The following is a 15,084-nucleotide window of genomic DNA, read 5'->3' on the forward strand; positions in this document are numbered from 1 at the left end:
TGATGTCATAATCAGACCACTTTTTTCCCTATCCAGAAGCGTCTTGTCTTTTGTCGCAACCAGAGTTTGATATTCTACCAACATTAGCGAGATCGCATTCACTTAATTTCGCTTACGGCCATACCAGTCTGAAAATGCCTGATCTCGTCAGATCTCGGAAGCCATCCAGACTCGGGCCTGGTTAGTACTTGTATGGGAGACCAACTAGGAACCTCAGGTGCCGTAAGCTTTTGTTTATTTCTTTTTTGCATTATGATGTCATAATCAGACCACTTTTTTCCCTATGGGAGACCAACTAGGAACCTCAGGTGCCGTAAGCTTTTGTTTATTTCTTTTTTGCATTATGATGTCATAATCAGACCACTTTTTTCCCTATCCAGAAGCGTCTTGTCTATTGTCGCAACCAGAGTTTGATATTCTACCAACATTAGCGAGATCGCATTCTCTTAATTTCACTTACGGCCATACCAGTCTGAAAATGCCTGATCTCGTCAGATTTTGGAAGCTATCCAGACACGGGCCTGGTTAGTACTTGTATGGGAGACCAACTAGGAACCTCAGATGCCGTAAGCTTTTGTTTATTTCTTTTTTGCATTATGATGTCATAATCAGACCACTTTTTTCCCTATCCAGAAGCGTCTTGTCTTTTGTCGCAACCAGAGTTTGATATTCTACCAACATTAGCGAGATCGCATTCTTTTAATTTCACTTACGTTCATACCAGTCTGAAAATGGCTGATATCGTCAGATCTCGGAAGCCATCCAGACTCGGGCCTGGTTAGTATTTGTATGGGAGACCAACTAGGAACCTCAGGTGCCGTAAGCTTTTGTTTATTTCTTTTTTGCATTATGATGTCTTAATCAGACCACTTTTTTCCCTATGGGAGACCAACTAGGAACCTCAGGTGCCGTAAGCTTTTGTTTATTTCTTTTTTGCATTATGATGTCATAATCAGACCACTTTTTTCCCTATCCAGAAGCGTCTTGTCTTTTGTCGCAACCAGAGTTTGATATTCTACCAACATTAGCGAGATCGCATTCTCTTAATTTCACTTACGGCCATACCAGTCTGAAAATGCCTGATCTTGTCAGATCTCAGAAGCCATCCAGACTCGGGCCTGGTTAGTACTTGTATGGGCGACCAACTAGGAACCTCAGGTGCCGTAAGCTTTTGTTTATTTCTTTTTTGCATTATGATGTCATAATCAGACCACTTTTTTCCCTATCCAGAAGCATCTTGTCTTTTGTCGCAACCAGAGATTGATATTCTACCAACATTAACGAGATCGCATTCTCTTAATTTCACTTACGGCCATACCAGTCTGAAAATGCCTGATCTCGTCAGATCTCGGAAGCCATCCAGACTTGGGCCTGGTTAGTACTTGTATGGGAGAACAACTAGGAACCTCAGGTGCCGTAAGCTTTTGTTTATTTCTTTTTTGCATTATGATGTCATAATCAGACCACTTTTTTCCCTATGGGAGACCAACTATGAACCTCATTTGCCGTAAGCTTTTGTTTATTTCTTTTTTGCATTATGATGTCATAATCAGACCACTTTTTTCCCTATCCAGAAGCGTCTTGTCTTTTGTCGCAACCAGAGTTTGATATTCTACCAACATTAGCGAGATCGCATTCTCTTAATTTCGTTTACGGCCATACCAGTCTGAAAATGCCTGATCTCGTCAGATCTCGGAAGCCATCCAGACTCGGGCCTGGTTAGTACTTGTATGGGAGACCAACTAGGAACCTCAGGTGCCGTAAGCTTTTGTTTATTTCTTTTTTGCATTATGATGTCATAATCAGACCACTTTTTCCCCTATGGGAGACCAACTAGGAACCTCAGGTGCCGTAAGCTTTTGTTTATTTCTTTTTTGCATTATGATGTCATAATCAGACCACTTTTTTCCCTATCCAGAAGCGTCTTGTCTATTGTCGCAACCAGAGTTTGATATTCTACCAACATTAGCGAGATCGCATTCTCTTAATTTCACTTACGGCCATACCAGTCTGAAAATGCCTGATCTCGGAAGCCATCCAGACTCGGGCCTGGTTAGTACTTGTATGGGAGACCAACTAGGAACCTCAGATGCCGTAAGCTTTTGTTTTTTTCTTTTTTGCATTATGATGTCATAATCAGACCACTTTTTTCCCTATCCAGAAGCGTCTTGTCTTTTGTCGCAACCAGAGTTTGATATTCTACCAACATTAGTGAGATCGCATTCTCTTAATTTCACTTATGGCCATACCAGTCTGAAAATGCCTGATCTCGTCAGATCTCAGAAGCCATCCAGACTCGGGCCTGGTTAGTACTTGTATGGGCGACCAACTAGGAACCTCAGGTGCCGTAAGCTTTTGTTTATTTCTTTTTTGCATTATGATGTCATAATCAGACCACTTTTTTCCCTATCCAGAAGCATCTTGTCTTTTGTCGCAACCAGAGTTTGATATTCTACCAACATTAACGAGATCGCATTCTCTTAATTTCACTTACGGCCATACCAGTCTGAAAATGCCTGATCTCATCAGATCTCGGAAGCCATCCAGACTTGGGCCTGGTTAGTACTTGTATGGGAGAACAACTAGGAACCTCAGGTGCCGTAAGCTTTTGTTTATTTCTTTTTTGCATTATGATGTCATAATCAGACCACTTTTTTCCCTATGGGAGACCAACTAGGAACCTCAGGTGCCGTAAGCTTTTGTTTATTTCTTTTTTGCATTATGATGTCATAATCAGACCACTTTTTTCCCTATCCAGAAGCGTCTTGTCTTTTGTCGCAACCAGAGTTTGATATTCTACCAACATTAGCGAGATCGCATTCTCTTAATTTCGTTTACGGCCATACCAGTCTGAAAATGCCTGATCTCGTCAGATCTCGGAAGCCATCCAGACTCGGGCCTGGTTAGTACTTGTATGGGAGACCAACTAGGAACCTCAGGTGCCGTAAGCTTTTGTTTATTTCTTTTTTGCATTATGATGTCATAATCAGACCACTTTTTCCCCTATGGGAGACCAACTAGGAACCTCAGGTGCCGTAAGCTTTTGTTTATTTCTTTTTTGCATTATGATGTCATAATCAGACCACTTTTTTCCCTATCCAGAAGCGTCTTGTCTATTGTCGCAACCAGAGTTTGATATTCTACCAACATTAGCGAGATCGCATTCTCTTAATTTCACTTACGGCCATACCAGTCTGAAAATGCCTGATCTCGGAAGCCATCCAGACACGGGCCTGGTTAGTACTTGTATGGGAGACCAACTAGGAACCTCAGATGCCGTAAGCTTTTGTTTATTTCTTTTTTGCATTATGATGTCATAATCAGACCACTTTTTTCCCTATCCAGAAGCGTCTTGTCTTTTGTCGCAACCAGAGTTTGATATTCTACCAACATTAGGGAGATCGCATTCTCTTAATTTCACTTACGGCCATACCAGTCTGAAAATGCCAGATCTCGGAAGCCATCCAGACTCGGGCCTGGTTAGTATTTGTATGGGAGACCAACTAGGAACCTCAGGTGCCGTAAGCTTTTGTTTATTTCTTTTTTGCATTATGATGTCATAATCAGACCACTTTTTTCCCTATGGGAGACCAACTAGGAACCTCAGGTGCCGTAAGCTTTTGTTTATTTCTTTTTTGCATTATGATGTCATAATCAGACCACTTTTTTCCCTATCCAGAAGCGTCTTGTCTTTTGTCGCAACCAGAGTTTGATATTCTACCAACATTAGCGAGATCGCATTCTCTTAATTTCATTTACGGCCATACCAGTCTGAAAATGCCTGATCTTGTCAGATCTCGGAAGCCATCCAGACTCGGGCCTGGTTAGTATTTGTATGGGAGACCAACTAGGAACCTCAGGTGCCGTAAGCTTTTGTTTATTTCTTTTTTGCATTATGATGTCATAATCAGACCACTTTTTTCCCTATGGGAGACCAACTAGGAACCTCAGGTGCCGTAAGCTTTTGTTTATTTCTTTTTTGCATTATGATGTCATAATCAGACCACTTTTTTCCCTATCCAGAAGCGTCTTGTCTTTTGTCGCAACCAGAGTTTGATATTCTACCAACATTAGCGAGATCGCATTCTCTTAATTTCACTTACGGCCATACCAGTCTGAAAATGCCTGATCTCGTCAGATCTCAGAAGCCATCCAGACTCGGGCCTGGTTAGTACTTGTATGGGCGACCAACTAGGAACCTCAGGTGCCGTAAGCTTTTGTTTATTTCTTTTTTGCATTATGATGTCATAATCAGACCACTTTTTTCCCTATGGGAGACCAACTAGGAACCTCAGGTGCCGTAAGCTTTTGTTTATTTCTTTTTTGCATTATGATGTCATAATCAGACCACTTTTTTCCCTATCCAGAAGCGTCTTGTCTTTTGTCGCAACCAGAGTTTGATATTCTACCAACATTAGCGAGATCGCATTCACTTAATTTCGCTTACGGCCATACCAGTCTGAAAATGCCTGATCTCGTCAGATCTCGGAAGCCATCCAGACTCGGGCCTGGTTAGTACTTGTATGGGAGACCAACTAGGAACCTCAGGTGCCGTAAGCTTTTGTTTATTTCTTTTTTGCATTATGATGTCATAATCAGACCACTTTTTTCCCTATGGGAGACCAACTAGGAACCTCAGGTGCCGTAAGCTTTTGTTTATTTCTTTTTTGCATTATGATGTCATAATCAGACCACTTTTTTCCCTATCCAGAAGCGTCTTGTCTATTGTCGCAACCAGAGTTTGATATTCTACCAACATTAGCGAGATCGCATTCTCTTAATTTCACTTACGGCCATACCAGTCTGAAAATGCCTGATCTCGTCAGATTTCGGAAGCTATCCAGACACGGGCCTGGTTAGTACTTGTATGGGAAACCAACTAGGAACCTCAGATGCCGTAAGCTTTTGTTTATTTCTTTTTTGCATTATGATGTCATAATCAGACCACTTTTTTCCCTATCCAGAAGCGTCTTGTCTTTTGTCGCAACCAGAGTTTGATATTCTACCAACATTAGCGAGATCGCATTCTTTTAATTTCACTTACGTTCATACCAGTCTGAAAATGGCTGATATCGTCAGATCTCGGAAGCCATCCAGACTCGGGCCTGGTTAGTATTTGTATGGGAGACCAACTAGGAACCTCAGGTGCCGTAAGCTTTTGTTTATTTCTTTTTTGCATTATGATGTCTTAATCAGACCACTTTTTTCCCTATGGGAGACCAACTAGGAACCTCAGGTGCCGTAAGCTTTTGTTTATTTCTTTTTTGCATTATGATGTCATAATCAGACCACTTTTTTCCCTATCCAGAAGCGTCTTGTCTTTTGTCGCAACCAGAGTTTGATATTCTACCAACATTAGCGAGATCGCATTCTCTTAATTTCACTTACGGCCATACCAGTCTGAAAATGCCTGATCTTGTCAGATCTCAGAAGCCATCCAGACTCGGGCCTGGTTAGTACTTGTATGGGCGACCAACTAGGAACCTCAGGTGCCGTAAGCTTTTGTTTATTTCTTTTTTGCATTATGATGTCATAATCAGACCACTTTTTTCCCTATCCAGAAGCATCTTGTCTTTTGTCGCAACCAGAGTTTGATATTCTACCAACATTAACGAGATCGCATTCTCTTAATTTCACTTACGGCCATACCAGTCTGAAAATGCCTGATCTTGTCAGATCTCGGAAGCCATCCAGACTTGGGCCTGGTTAGTACTTGTATGGGAGACCAACTAGGAACCTCAGGTGCCGTAAGCTTTTGTTTATTTCTTTTTTGCATTATGATGTCATAATCAGACCACTTTTTTCCCTATGGGAGACCAACTATGAACCTCATTTGCCGTAAGCTTTTGTTTATTTCTTTTTTGCATTATGATGTCATAATCAGACCACTTTTTTCCCTATCCAGAAGCGTCTTGTCTTTTGTCGCAACCAGAGTTTGATATTCTACCAACATTAGCGAGATCGCATTCTCTTAATTTCACTTACGGCCATACCAGTCTGAAAATGCCTGATCTCGGAAGCCATCCAGACTCGGGCCTGGTTAGTACTTGTATGGGAGACCAACTAGGAACCTCAGATGCCGTAAGCTTTTGTTTTTTTCTTTTTTGCATTATGATGTCATAATCAGACCACTTTTTTCCCTATCCAGAAGCGTCTTGTCTTTTGTCGCAACCAGAGTTTGATATTCTACCAACATTAGTGAGATCGCATTCTCTTAATTTCACTTATGGCCATACCAGTCTGAAAATGCCTGATCTCGTCAGATCTCAGAAGCCATCCAGACTCGGGCCTGGTTAGTACTTGTATGGGCGACCAACTAGGAACCTCAGGTGCCGTAAGCTTTTGTTTATTTCTTTTTTGCATTATGATGTCATAATCAGACCACTTTTTTCCCTATCCAGAAGCATCTTGTCTTTTGTCGCAACCAGAGTTTGATATTCTACCAACATTAACGAGATCGCATTCTGTTAATTTCACTTACGGCCATACCAGTCTGAAAATGCCTGATCTCGTCAGATCTCGGAAGCCATCCAGACTTGGGCCTGGTTAGTACTTGTATGGGAGAACAACTAGGAACCTCAGGTGCTGTAAGCTTTTGTTTATTTCTTTTTTGCATTATGATGTCATAATCAGACCACTTTTTTCCCTATGGGAGACCAACTAGGAACCTCAGGTGCCGTAAGCTTTTGTTTATTTCTTTTTTGCATTATGATGTCATAATCAGACCACTTTTTTCCCTATCCAGAAGCGTCTTGTCTTTTGTCGCAACCAGAGTTTGATATTCTACCAACATTAGCGAGATCGCATTCTCTTAATTTCGTTTACGGCCATACCAGTCTGAAAATGCCTGATCTCGTCAGATCTCGGAAGCCATCCAGACTCGGGCCTGGTTAGTACTTGTATGGGAGACCAACTAGGAACCTCAGGTGCCGTAAGCTTTTGTTTATTTCTTTTTTGCATTATGATGTCATAATCAGACCACTTTTTCCCCTATGGGAGACCAACTAGGAACCTCAGGTGCCGTAAGCTTTTGTTTATTTCTTTTTTGCATTATGATGTCATAATCAGACCACTTTTTTCCCTATCCAGAAGCGTCTTGTCTATTGTCGCAACCAGAGTTTGATATTCTACCAACATTAGCGAGATCGCATTCTCTTAATTTCACTTACGGCCATACCAGTCTGAAAATGCCTGATCTCGGAAGCCATCCAGACACGGGCCTGGTTAGTACTTGTATGGGAGACCAACTAGGAACCTCAGATGCCGTAAGCTTTTGTTTATTTCTTTTTTGCATTATGATGTCATAATCAGACCACTTTTTTCCCTATCCAGAAGCGTCTTGTCTTTTGTCGCAACCAGAGTTTGATATTCTACCAACATTAGCGAGATCGCATTCTCTTAGTTTCACTTACTGCCATACCAGTCTGAAAATGCCAGATCTCGGAAGCCATCCAGACTCGGGCCTGGTTAGTATTTGTATGGGAGACCAACTAGGAACCTCAGGTGCCGTAAGCTTTTGTTTATTTCTTTTTTGCATTATGATGTCATAATCAGACCACTTTTTTCCCTATGGGAGACCAACTAGGAACCTCAGGTGCCGTAAGCTTTTGTTTATTTCTTTTTTGCATTATGATGTCATAATCAGACCACTTTTTTCCCTATCCAGAAGCGTCTTGTCTTTTGTCGCAACCAGAGTTTGATATTCTACCAACATTAGCGAGATCGCATTCTCTTAATTTCATTTACGGCCATACCAGTCTGAAAATGCCTGATCTTGTCAGATCTCGGAAGCCATCCAGACTCGGGCCTGGTTAGTATTTGTATGGGAGACCAACTAGGAACCTCAGGTGCCGTAAGCTTTTGTTTATTTCTTTTTTGCATTATGATGTCATAATCAGACCACTTTTTTCCCTATGGGAGACCAACTAGGAACCTCAGGTGCCGTAAGCTTTTGTTTATTTCTTTTTTGCATTATGATGTCATAATCAGACCACTTTTTTCCCTATCCAGAAGCGTCTTGTCTTTTGTCGCAACCAGAGTTTGATATTCTACCAACATTAGCGAGATCGCATTCTCTTAATTTCACTTACGGCCATACCAGTCTGAAAATGCCTGATCTCGTCAGATCTCAGAAGCCATCCAGACTCGGGCCTGGTTAGTACTTGTATGGGCGACCAACTAGTAACCTCAGGTGCCGTAAGCTTTTGTTTATTTCTTTTTTGCATTATGATGTCATAATCAGACCACTTTTTTCCCTATGGGAGACCAACTAGGAACCTCAGGTGCCGTAAGCTTTTGTTTATTTCTTTTTTGCATTATGATGTCATAATCAGACCACTTTTTTCCCTATGGGAGACCAACTAGGAACCTCAGGTGCCGTAAGCTTTTGTTTATTTCTTTTTTGCATTATGATGTCATAATCAGACCACTTTTTTCCCTATCCAGAAGCGCCTTGTCTTTTGTCGCAACCAGAGTTTGATATTCTACCAACATTAGCGAGATCGCATTCTCTTAATTTCATTTACGGCCATACCAGTCTTAAAATGCCTGATCTCGTCAGATCTCGGAAGCCATCCAGACTGCGGCCTGGTTAGTACTTGTATGGGAGTCCAACTAGGAACCTCAGGTGCCGTAAGCTTTTGTTTATTTCTTGTTTGCATTATGATGTCATAATCAGACCACTATTTTCCCTATGGGAGACCAACTAGGAACCTCAGGTGCCGTAAGCTTTTGTTTATTTCTTTTTTGCATTATGATGTCATAATCAGACCACTTTTTTCCCTATCCAGAAGCGTCTTGTCTTTTGTCGCAACCAGAGTTTGATATTCTACCAACATTAGCGAGATCGCATTCTCTTAATTTCACTTACGGCCATACCAGTCTGAAAATGCCTGATCTCGTCAGATCTCGGAAGCCATCCAGACTTGGGCCTGGTTAGTACTTGTATGGGAGACCAACTAGGAACCTCAGGTGCCGTAAGCTTTTGTTTATTTCTTTTTTGCATTATGATGTCATAATCAGACCACTTTTTTCCCTATGGGAGACCAACTAGGAACCTCAGGTGCCGTAAGCTTTTGTTTATTTCTTTTTTGCATTATGATGTCATAATCAGACCACTTTTTTCCCTATCCAGAAGCGTCTTGTCTTTTGTCGCAACCAGAGTTTGATATTCTACCAACATTAGCGAGATCGCATTCTCTTAATTTAACTTACGGCCATACCAGTCTGAAAATGCCTGATCTCGTCAGATCTCGGAAGCCCTCCAGACTTGGGCCTGGTTAGTACTTGTATGGGAGACCAACTAGGAACCTCAGGTGCCGTAAGCTTTTGTTTATTTCTTTTTTGCATTATGATGTCATAATCAGACCACTTTTTTCCCTATGGGAGACCAACTAGGAACCTCAGGTGCCGTAAGCTTTTGTTTATTTCTTTTTTGCATTATGATGTCATAATCAGACCACTTTTTTCCCTATCCAGAAGCGTCTTGTCTTTTGTCGCAACCAGAGTTTGATATTCTACCAACATTAGCGAGATTGCATTCTCTTAATTTCATTTACGGCCATACCAGTCTGAAAATGCCTGATCTCGTCAGATCTCAGAAGCCATCCAGACTCGGGCCTGGTTAGTACTTGTATGGGAGACCAACTAGGAACCTCAGGTGCCGTAAGCTTTTGTTTATTTCTTTTTTGCATTATGATGTCATAATCAGACCACTTTTTTCCCTATGGGAGACCAACTAGGAACCTCAGGTGCCGTAAGCTTTTGTTTATTTCTTTTTTGCATTATGATGTCATAATCAGACCACTTTTTTCCCTGTCCAGAAGCGTCTTGTCTTTTGTCGCAACCAGAGTTTGATATTCTACCAACATTAGCGAGATCGCATTCTCTTAGTTTCCCTTACGGCCATACCAGTCTGAAAATGCCAGATCTCGGAAGCCATCCAGACTCGGGCCTGGTTAGTACTTGTATGGGAGACCAACTAGGAACCTCAGGTGCCGTAAGCTTTTGTTTATTTCTTTTTTGCATTATGATGTCATAATCAGACCACGTTTTTCCCTATCCAGAAGCGTCTTGTCTTTTGTCGCAACCAGAGTTTGATATTCTACCAACATTAGCGAGATCGCATTCTCTTAATTTCACTTACGGCCATACCAGTCTGAAAATGGCTGATCTCGTCAGCTCTCGAAAGCCATCCAGACTCGGGCCTGGTTAGTACTTGTATGGGAGACCAACTAGGAACCTCAGGTGCCGTAAGCTTTTGTTTATTTCTTTTTTGCATTATGATGTCATAATCAGACCACTTTTTTCCCTATCCAGAAGCGTCTTGTCTTTTGTCGCAACCAGAGTTTGATATTCTACCAACATTAGCGAGATCGCATTCTCTTAATTTCACTTACGGCCATACCAGTCTGAAAATGCCTGATCTCATCAGATCTCGGAAGCCATCCAGACTCGGGCTTGGTTAGTACTTGTATGGGAGACCAACTAGGAACCTCAGGTGCCGTAAGCTTTTGTTTATTTCCTTTTTGCATTATGATGTCATAATCAGACCACTTTTTTCCCTATCCAGAAGCGTCTTGTCTTTTGTCGCAACCAGAGTTTGATATTCTACCAACATTAGCGAGATCGCATTCTCTTAATTTCACTTACGGCCATACCAGTCTGAAAATGCCTGATCTCGTCAGATCTCAGAAGCCATCCAGACTCGGGCCTGGTTAGTACTTGTATGGGAGACCAACTAGGAACCTCAGGTGCCGTAAGCTTTTGTTTATTTCTTTTTTGCATTATGATGTCATAATCAGACCACTTTTTTCCCTATCCAGAAGCATCTTGTCTTTTGTCGCAACCAGAGTTTGATATTCTACCAACATTAACGAGATCGCATTCTATTAATTTCGCTTACGGCCATACCAGTCTGAAAATGCCTGATCTCGTCAGATCTCGGAAACCATCCAGACTCGGGTCTGGTTAGTACTTGTATGGGAGACCAACTAGGAACCTCAGGTGCCGTAAGCTTTTGTTTATTTCTTTTTTGCATTATGATGTCATAATCAGACCACTTTTTTCCCTATCCAGAAGCGTCTTGTCTTTTGTCGCAACCAGAGTTTGATATTCTACCAACATTAGCGAGATCGCATTCTCTTAATTTCACTTACGGCCATACCAGTCTGAAAATGCCTGATCTCGTCAGATCTCGGAAGCCATCCAGACTCGGGCCTGGTTAGTACTTGTATGGGAGACTAACTAGGAGCCTCAGGTGCCGTAAGCTTTTGTTTATTTCTTTTTTGCATTAGGATGTCATAATCAGACCACTTTTTTTCCCTATGGGAGACCAACTAGGAACCTCAGGTGCCGTAAGCTTTTGTTTATTTCTTTTTTGCATTATGATGTCATAATCAGACCACTTTTTTCCCTATCCAGAAGCGTCTTGTCTTTTGTCGCAACCAGAGTTTGATATTCTACCAACATTAGCGAGATCGCATTCTCTTAATTTCACTTACGGCCATACCAGTCTGAAAATGCCTGATCTCGTCAGATCTCAGAAGCCATCCAGACTCAGGCCTGGTTAGTACTTGTATGGGAGACCAACTAGGAACCTCAGGTGCCGTAAGCGTTTGTTTATTTCTTTTTTGCATTATGATGTCATAATCAGACCACTTTTTTCCCTATGGGAGACCAACTAGGAACCTCAGGTGCCGTAAGCTTTTGTTTATTTCTTTTTTGCATTATGATGTCATAATCAGACCACTTTTTTCCCTGTCCAGAAGCGTCTTGTTTTTGTCGCAACCAGAGTTTGATATTCTACCAACATTAGCGAGATGGCATTCTCGTAATTTCCCTTACGGCCATACCAGTCTGAAAATGCCAGATCTCGGAAGCCATCCAGACTCGGGCCTGGTTAGTACTTGTATGGGAGACCAACTAGGAACCTCAGGTGCCGTAAGCTTTTGTTTATTTCTTTTTTGCATTATGATGTCATAATCAGACCACTTTTTTCCCTATCCAGAAGCGTCTTGTCTTTTGTCGCAACCAGAGTTTGATATTCTACCAACATTAGCGAGATCGCATTCTCTTAATTTCACTTACGGCCATACCAGTCTGAAAATGCCTGATCTCGGAAGCCATCCAGACTCGGGCCTGGTTAGTACTTGTATGGGAGACCAACTAGGAACCTCAGGTGCCGTAAGCTTTTGTTTATTTCTTTTTTGCATTATGATGTCATAATCAGACCACTTTTTTCCCTATCCAGAAGCGTCTTGTCTTTTGTCGCAACCAGAGTTTGATATTCTACCAACATTAGCGAGATCGCATTCTCTTAATTTCACTTACGGCCATACCAGTCTGAAAATGCCTGATCTCGTCAGCTCTCGGAAGCCATCCAGACTCGGGCCTGGTTAGTACTTGTATGGGAGACCAACTAGGAACATCAGGTGCCGTAAGCTTTTGTTTATTTCTTTTTTGCATTATGATGTCATAATCAGACCACTTTTTTCCCTATCCAGAAGCGTCTTGTCTTTTGTCGCAACCAGAGTTTGATATTCTACCAACATTAGCGAGATCGCATTCTCTTAATTTCACTTACGGCCATACCAGTCTGAAAATGCCTGATCTCGTCAGATCTCGGAAGCCATCCAGACTCGGGCCTGGTTAGTACTTGTATGGGAGACCAACTAGGAACCTCAGGTGCCGTAAGCTTTTGTTTATTTCTTTTTTGCATTATGATGTCATAATCAGACCACTTTTTTCCCTATCCAGAAGCGTCTTGTCTTTTGTCGCAACCAGAGTTTGATATTCTACCAACATTAGCGAGATCGCATTCTCTTGATTTCGCTTACGGCCATACCATTCTGAAAATGCCTGGTCTCATCAGATCTCGGAAGCCATCCAGACTCGGGCCTGGTTAGTACTTGTATGGGAGACCAACTAGGAACCTCAGGTGCCGTAAGCTTTTGTTTATTTCTTTTTTGCATTATGATGTCATAATCAAACCACTTTTTTCCCTATCCAGAAGCGTCTTGTCTTTTGTCGCAACCAGAGTTTGATATTCTACCAACATTAGCGAGATCGCATTCTCGTAATTTCACTTACGTCCATACCAGTCTGAAAATGCCTGATCTCATCAGATCTCGGAAGCCATCCAGACTCGGGCCTGGTTAGTACTTGTATGGGAGACCAACTAGGAACCTCAGGTGCCGTAAGCTTTTGTTTATTTCTTTTTTGCATTATGATGTCATAATCAGACCACTTTTTTCCCTATGGGAGACCAACTAGGAACCTCAGGTGCCGTAAGCTTTTGTTTATTTCTTTTTTGCATTATGATGTCATAATCAGACCACTTTTTTCCGTATCCAGAAGCGTCTTGTCTTTTGTCGCAACCAGAGTTTGATATTCTACCAACATTAGCGAGATCGCATTCTCTTAATTTCACTTATGGCCATACCAGTCTGAAAATGCCTGATCTCGTCAGATCTCGGAAGCCATCCAGACTCGGGCCTGGTTAGTACTTGTATGGGAGACCAACTAGGAACCTCAGGTGCCGTAAGCTTTTGTTTATTTCTTTTTTGCATTATGATGTCATAATCAGAACACTTTTTTCCCTATCCAGAAGCGTCTTGTCTTTTGTCGCAACCAGAGTTTTATATTCTACCAACATTAGCGAGATCCCATTCTCTTAATTTCACTTACGGCCATACCAGTCTGAAAATGCCTGATCTCATCAGATCTCGGAAGCCATCCAGACTCGGGCCTGGTTAGTACTTGTATGGGAGACCAACTAGGAACCTCAGGTGCCGTAAGCTTTTGTTTATTTCTTTTTTGCATTATGATGTCATAATCAGACCACTTTTTTCCCTATCCAGAAGCGTCTTGTCTTTTGTCGCAACCAGAGTTTGATATTCTACCAACATTAGCGAGATCGCATTCTCTTAATTTCACTTACGGCCATACCAGTCTGAAAATGCCTGATCTCGTCAGATCTCAGAAGCCATCCAGACTCAGGCCTGGTTAGTACTTGTATGGGAGACCAACTAGGAACCTCAGGTGCCGTAAGCTTTTGTTTATTTATTTTTTGCATTATGATGTCATAATCAGACCACTTTTTTCCCTATGGGAGACCAACTAGGAACCTCAGGTGCCGTAAGCTTTTGTTTATTTCTTTTTTGCATTATGATGTCATAATCAGACCACTTTTTTCCCTGTCCAGAAGCGTCTTGTCTTTTGTCGCAACCAGAGTTTGATATTCTACCAACATTAGCGAGATCGCATTCTCTTAATTTCACTTACGGCCATACCAGTCTGAAAATGCCTGGTCTCATCAGATCTCGGAATCCATCCAGACTCGGGCCTGGTTAGTACTTGTATGGGAGACCAACTAGGAACCTCAGGTGCCGTAAGCTTTTGTTTATTTCTTTTTTGCATTATGATGTCATAATCAGACCACTTTTTTCCCTATCCAGAAGCGTCTTGTCTTTTGTCGCAACCAGAGTTTGATATTCTACCAACATTAGCGAGATCGCATTCTCTTAATTTCACTTATGGTCATACCAGTCTGAAAATGCCTGATCTCGTCAGATCTCGGAAGCCATCCAGACTCGGGCCTGGTTAGTACTTGTATGGGAGACCAACTAGGAACCTCAGGTGCCGTAAGCTTTTGTTTATTTCTTTTTTGCATTATGATGTCATAATCAGACCACTTTTTTCCCTATCCAGAAGCATCTTGTCTTTTGTCGCAACCAGAGTTTGATATTCTACCAACATTAACGAGATCGCATTCTCTTAATTTCGGTTACGGCCATACCAGTCTGAAAATGCCTGATCTCGTCAGATCTCGGAAGCCATCCAGACTTGGGCTTGGTTAGTACTTGTATGGGAGACCAACTAGGAACCTCAGGTGCCGTAAGCTTTTGTTTATTTCTTTTTTGCATTATGATGTCATAATCAGACCACTTTTTTCCCTATGGGAGACCAACTAGGAACCTCAGGTGCCGTAAGCTTTTGTTTATTTCTTTGTTGCATTATGATGTCATAATCAAACCACTTTTTTCCCTATCCAGAAGCGTCTTGTCTTTTGTCGCAACCAGAGTT

The 15,084-nt window shown here is 41.8% G+C and overlaps 40 pseudogenes; all 40 read left to right on the plus strand.

Moving 5' to 3' along the window:
• The first annotated feature begins 110 nt into the window (after window positions 1-110).
• On the plus strand, window positions 111-229 carry LOC134590392 (5S ribosomal RNA; annotated as a pseudogene).
• A 225-nt stretch (window positions 230-454) lies between these two features.
• LOC134588650 (5S ribosomal RNA) lies at window positions 455-573 on the plus strand (annotated as a pseudogene).
• Window positions 574-1,051: 478 nt separating this feature from the next.
• LOC134595415 (5S ribosomal RNA) lies at window positions 1,052-1,170 on the plus strand (annotated as a pseudogene).
• Window positions 1,171-1,304: 134 nt separating this feature from the next.
• Window positions 1,305-1,423, plus strand: LOC134596959 (5S ribosomal RNA; annotated as a pseudogene).
• A 225-nt stretch (window positions 1,424-1,648) lies between these two features.
• On the plus strand, window positions 1,649-1,767 carry LOC134595503 (5S ribosomal RNA; annotated as a pseudogene).
• Window positions 1,768-2,235: 468 nt separating this feature from the next.
• LOC134594194 (5S ribosomal RNA) lies at window positions 2,236-2,354 on the plus strand (annotated as a pseudogene).
• A 134-nt stretch (window positions 2,355-2,488) lies between these two features.
• On the plus strand, window positions 2,489-2,607 carry LOC134596171 (5S ribosomal RNA; annotated as a pseudogene).
• A 225-nt stretch (window positions 2,608-2,832) lies between these two features.
• LOC134595515 (5S ribosomal RNA) lies at window positions 2,833-2,951 on the plus strand (annotated as a pseudogene).
• Window positions 2,952-3,753: 802 nt separating this feature from the next.
• On the plus strand, window positions 3,754-3,872 carry LOC134587964 (5S ribosomal RNA; annotated as a pseudogene).
• Window positions 3,873-4,097: 225 nt separating this feature from the next.
• LOC134595269 (5S ribosomal RNA) lies at window positions 4,098-4,216 on the plus strand (annotated as a pseudogene).
• A 225-nt stretch (window positions 4,217-4,441) lies between these two features.
• On the plus strand, window positions 4,442-4,560 carry LOC134590512 (5S ribosomal RNA; annotated as a pseudogene).
• Window positions 4,561-4,785: 225 nt separating this feature from the next.
• LOC134588299 (5S ribosomal RNA) lies at window positions 4,786-4,904 on the plus strand (annotated as a pseudogene).
• Window positions 4,905-5,382: 478 nt separating this feature from the next.
• LOC134595416 (5S ribosomal RNA) lies at window positions 5,383-5,501 on the plus strand (annotated as a pseudogene).
• Window positions 5,502-5,635: 134 nt separating this feature from the next.
• LOC134595661 (5S ribosomal RNA) lies at window positions 5,636-5,754 on the plus strand (annotated as a pseudogene).
• Window positions 5,755-6,222: 468 nt separating this feature from the next.
• On the plus strand, window positions 6,223-6,341 carry LOC134594195 (5S ribosomal RNA; annotated as a pseudogene).
• Window positions 6,342-6,475: 134 nt separating this feature from the next.
• Window positions 6,476-6,594, plus strand: LOC134597323 (5S ribosomal RNA; annotated as a pseudogene).
• A 225-nt stretch (window positions 6,595-6,819) lies between these two features.
• On the plus strand, window positions 6,820-6,938 carry LOC134595526 (5S ribosomal RNA; annotated as a pseudogene).
• Window positions 6,939-7,740: 802 nt separating this feature from the next.
• LOC134587965 (5S ribosomal RNA) lies at window positions 7,741-7,859 on the plus strand (annotated as a pseudogene).
• Window positions 7,860-8,084: 225 nt separating this feature from the next.
• LOC134596508 (5S ribosomal RNA) lies at window positions 8,085-8,203 on the plus strand (annotated as a pseudogene).
• A 316-nt stretch (window positions 8,204-8,519) lies between these two features.
• LOC134588951 (5S ribosomal RNA) lies at window positions 8,520-8,638 on the plus strand (annotated as a pseudogene).
• Window positions 8,639-8,863: 225 nt separating this feature from the next.
• On the plus strand, window positions 8,864-8,982 carry LOC134597307 (5S ribosomal RNA; annotated as a pseudogene).
• A 225-nt stretch (window positions 8,983-9,207) lies between these two features.
• LOC134596337 (5S ribosomal RNA) lies at window positions 9,208-9,326 on the plus strand (annotated as a pseudogene).
• A 225-nt stretch (window positions 9,327-9,551) lies between these two features.
• LOC134589248 (5S ribosomal RNA) lies at window positions 9,552-9,670 on the plus strand (annotated as a pseudogene).
• A 468-nt stretch (window positions 9,671-10,138) lies between these two features.
• Window positions 10,139-10,257, plus strand: LOC134588663 (5S ribosomal RNA; annotated as a pseudogene).
• A 134-nt stretch (window positions 10,258-10,391) lies between these two features.
• Window positions 10,392-10,510, plus strand: LOC134594512 (5S ribosomal RNA; annotated as a pseudogene).
• A 134-nt stretch (window positions 10,511-10,644) lies between these two features.
• Window positions 10,645-10,763, plus strand: LOC134594531 (5S ribosomal RNA; annotated as a pseudogene).
• A 134-nt stretch (window positions 10,764-10,897) lies between these two features.
• Window positions 10,898-11,016, plus strand: LOC134594201 (5S ribosomal RNA; annotated as a pseudogene).
• Window positions 11,017-11,150: 134 nt separating this feature from the next.
• LOC134596793 (5S ribosomal RNA) lies at window positions 11,151-11,269 on the plus strand (annotated as a pseudogene).
• Window positions 11,270-11,495: 226 nt separating this feature from the next.
• LOC134596372 (5S ribosomal RNA) lies at window positions 11,496-11,614 on the plus strand (annotated as a pseudogene).
• Window positions 11,615-12,081: 467 nt separating this feature from the next.
• On the plus strand, window positions 12,082-12,190 carry LOC134589257 (5S ribosomal RNA; annotated as a pseudogene).
• A 134-nt stretch (window positions 12,191-12,324) lies between these two features.
• Window positions 12,325-12,443, plus strand: LOC134595607 (5S ribosomal RNA; annotated as a pseudogene).
• A 134-nt stretch (window positions 12,444-12,577) lies between these two features.
• On the plus strand, window positions 12,578-12,696 carry LOC134589808 (5S ribosomal RNA; annotated as a pseudogene).
• A 134-nt stretch (window positions 12,697-12,830) lies between these two features.
• On the plus strand, window positions 12,831-12,949 carry LOC134596528 (5S ribosomal RNA; annotated as a pseudogene).
• Window positions 12,950-13,083: 134 nt separating this feature from the next.
• On the plus strand, window positions 13,084-13,202 carry LOC134595773 (5S ribosomal RNA; annotated as a pseudogene).
• Window positions 13,203-13,427: 225 nt separating this feature from the next.
• Window positions 13,428-13,546, plus strand: LOC134594854 (5S ribosomal RNA; annotated as a pseudogene).
• Window positions 13,547-13,680: 134 nt separating this feature from the next.
• LOC134595774 (5S ribosomal RNA) lies at window positions 13,681-13,799 on the plus strand (annotated as a pseudogene).
• Window positions 13,800-13,933: 134 nt separating this feature from the next.
• LOC134595376 (5S ribosomal RNA) lies at window positions 13,934-14,052 on the plus strand (annotated as a pseudogene).
• A 225-nt stretch (window positions 14,053-14,277) lies between these two features.
• On the plus strand, window positions 14,278-14,396 carry LOC134596355 (5S ribosomal RNA; annotated as a pseudogene).
• A 134-nt stretch (window positions 14,397-14,530) lies between these two features.
• LOC134595447 (5S ribosomal RNA) lies at window positions 14,531-14,649 on the plus strand (annotated as a pseudogene).
• Window positions 14,650-14,783: 134 nt separating this feature from the next.
• Window positions 14,784-14,902, plus strand: LOC134595147 (5S ribosomal RNA; annotated as a pseudogene).
• Window positions 14,903-15,084: the final 182 nt, after the last annotated feature.

Source organism: Pelobates fuscus, chromosome 2, assembly GCF_036172605.1.
Source record: "Pelobates fuscus isolate aPelFus1 chromosome 2, aPelFus1.pri, whole genome shotgun sequence".
Lineage (NCBI taxonomy): Eukaryota > Metazoa > Chordata > Amphibia > Anura > Pelobatidae > Pelobates > Pelobates fuscus.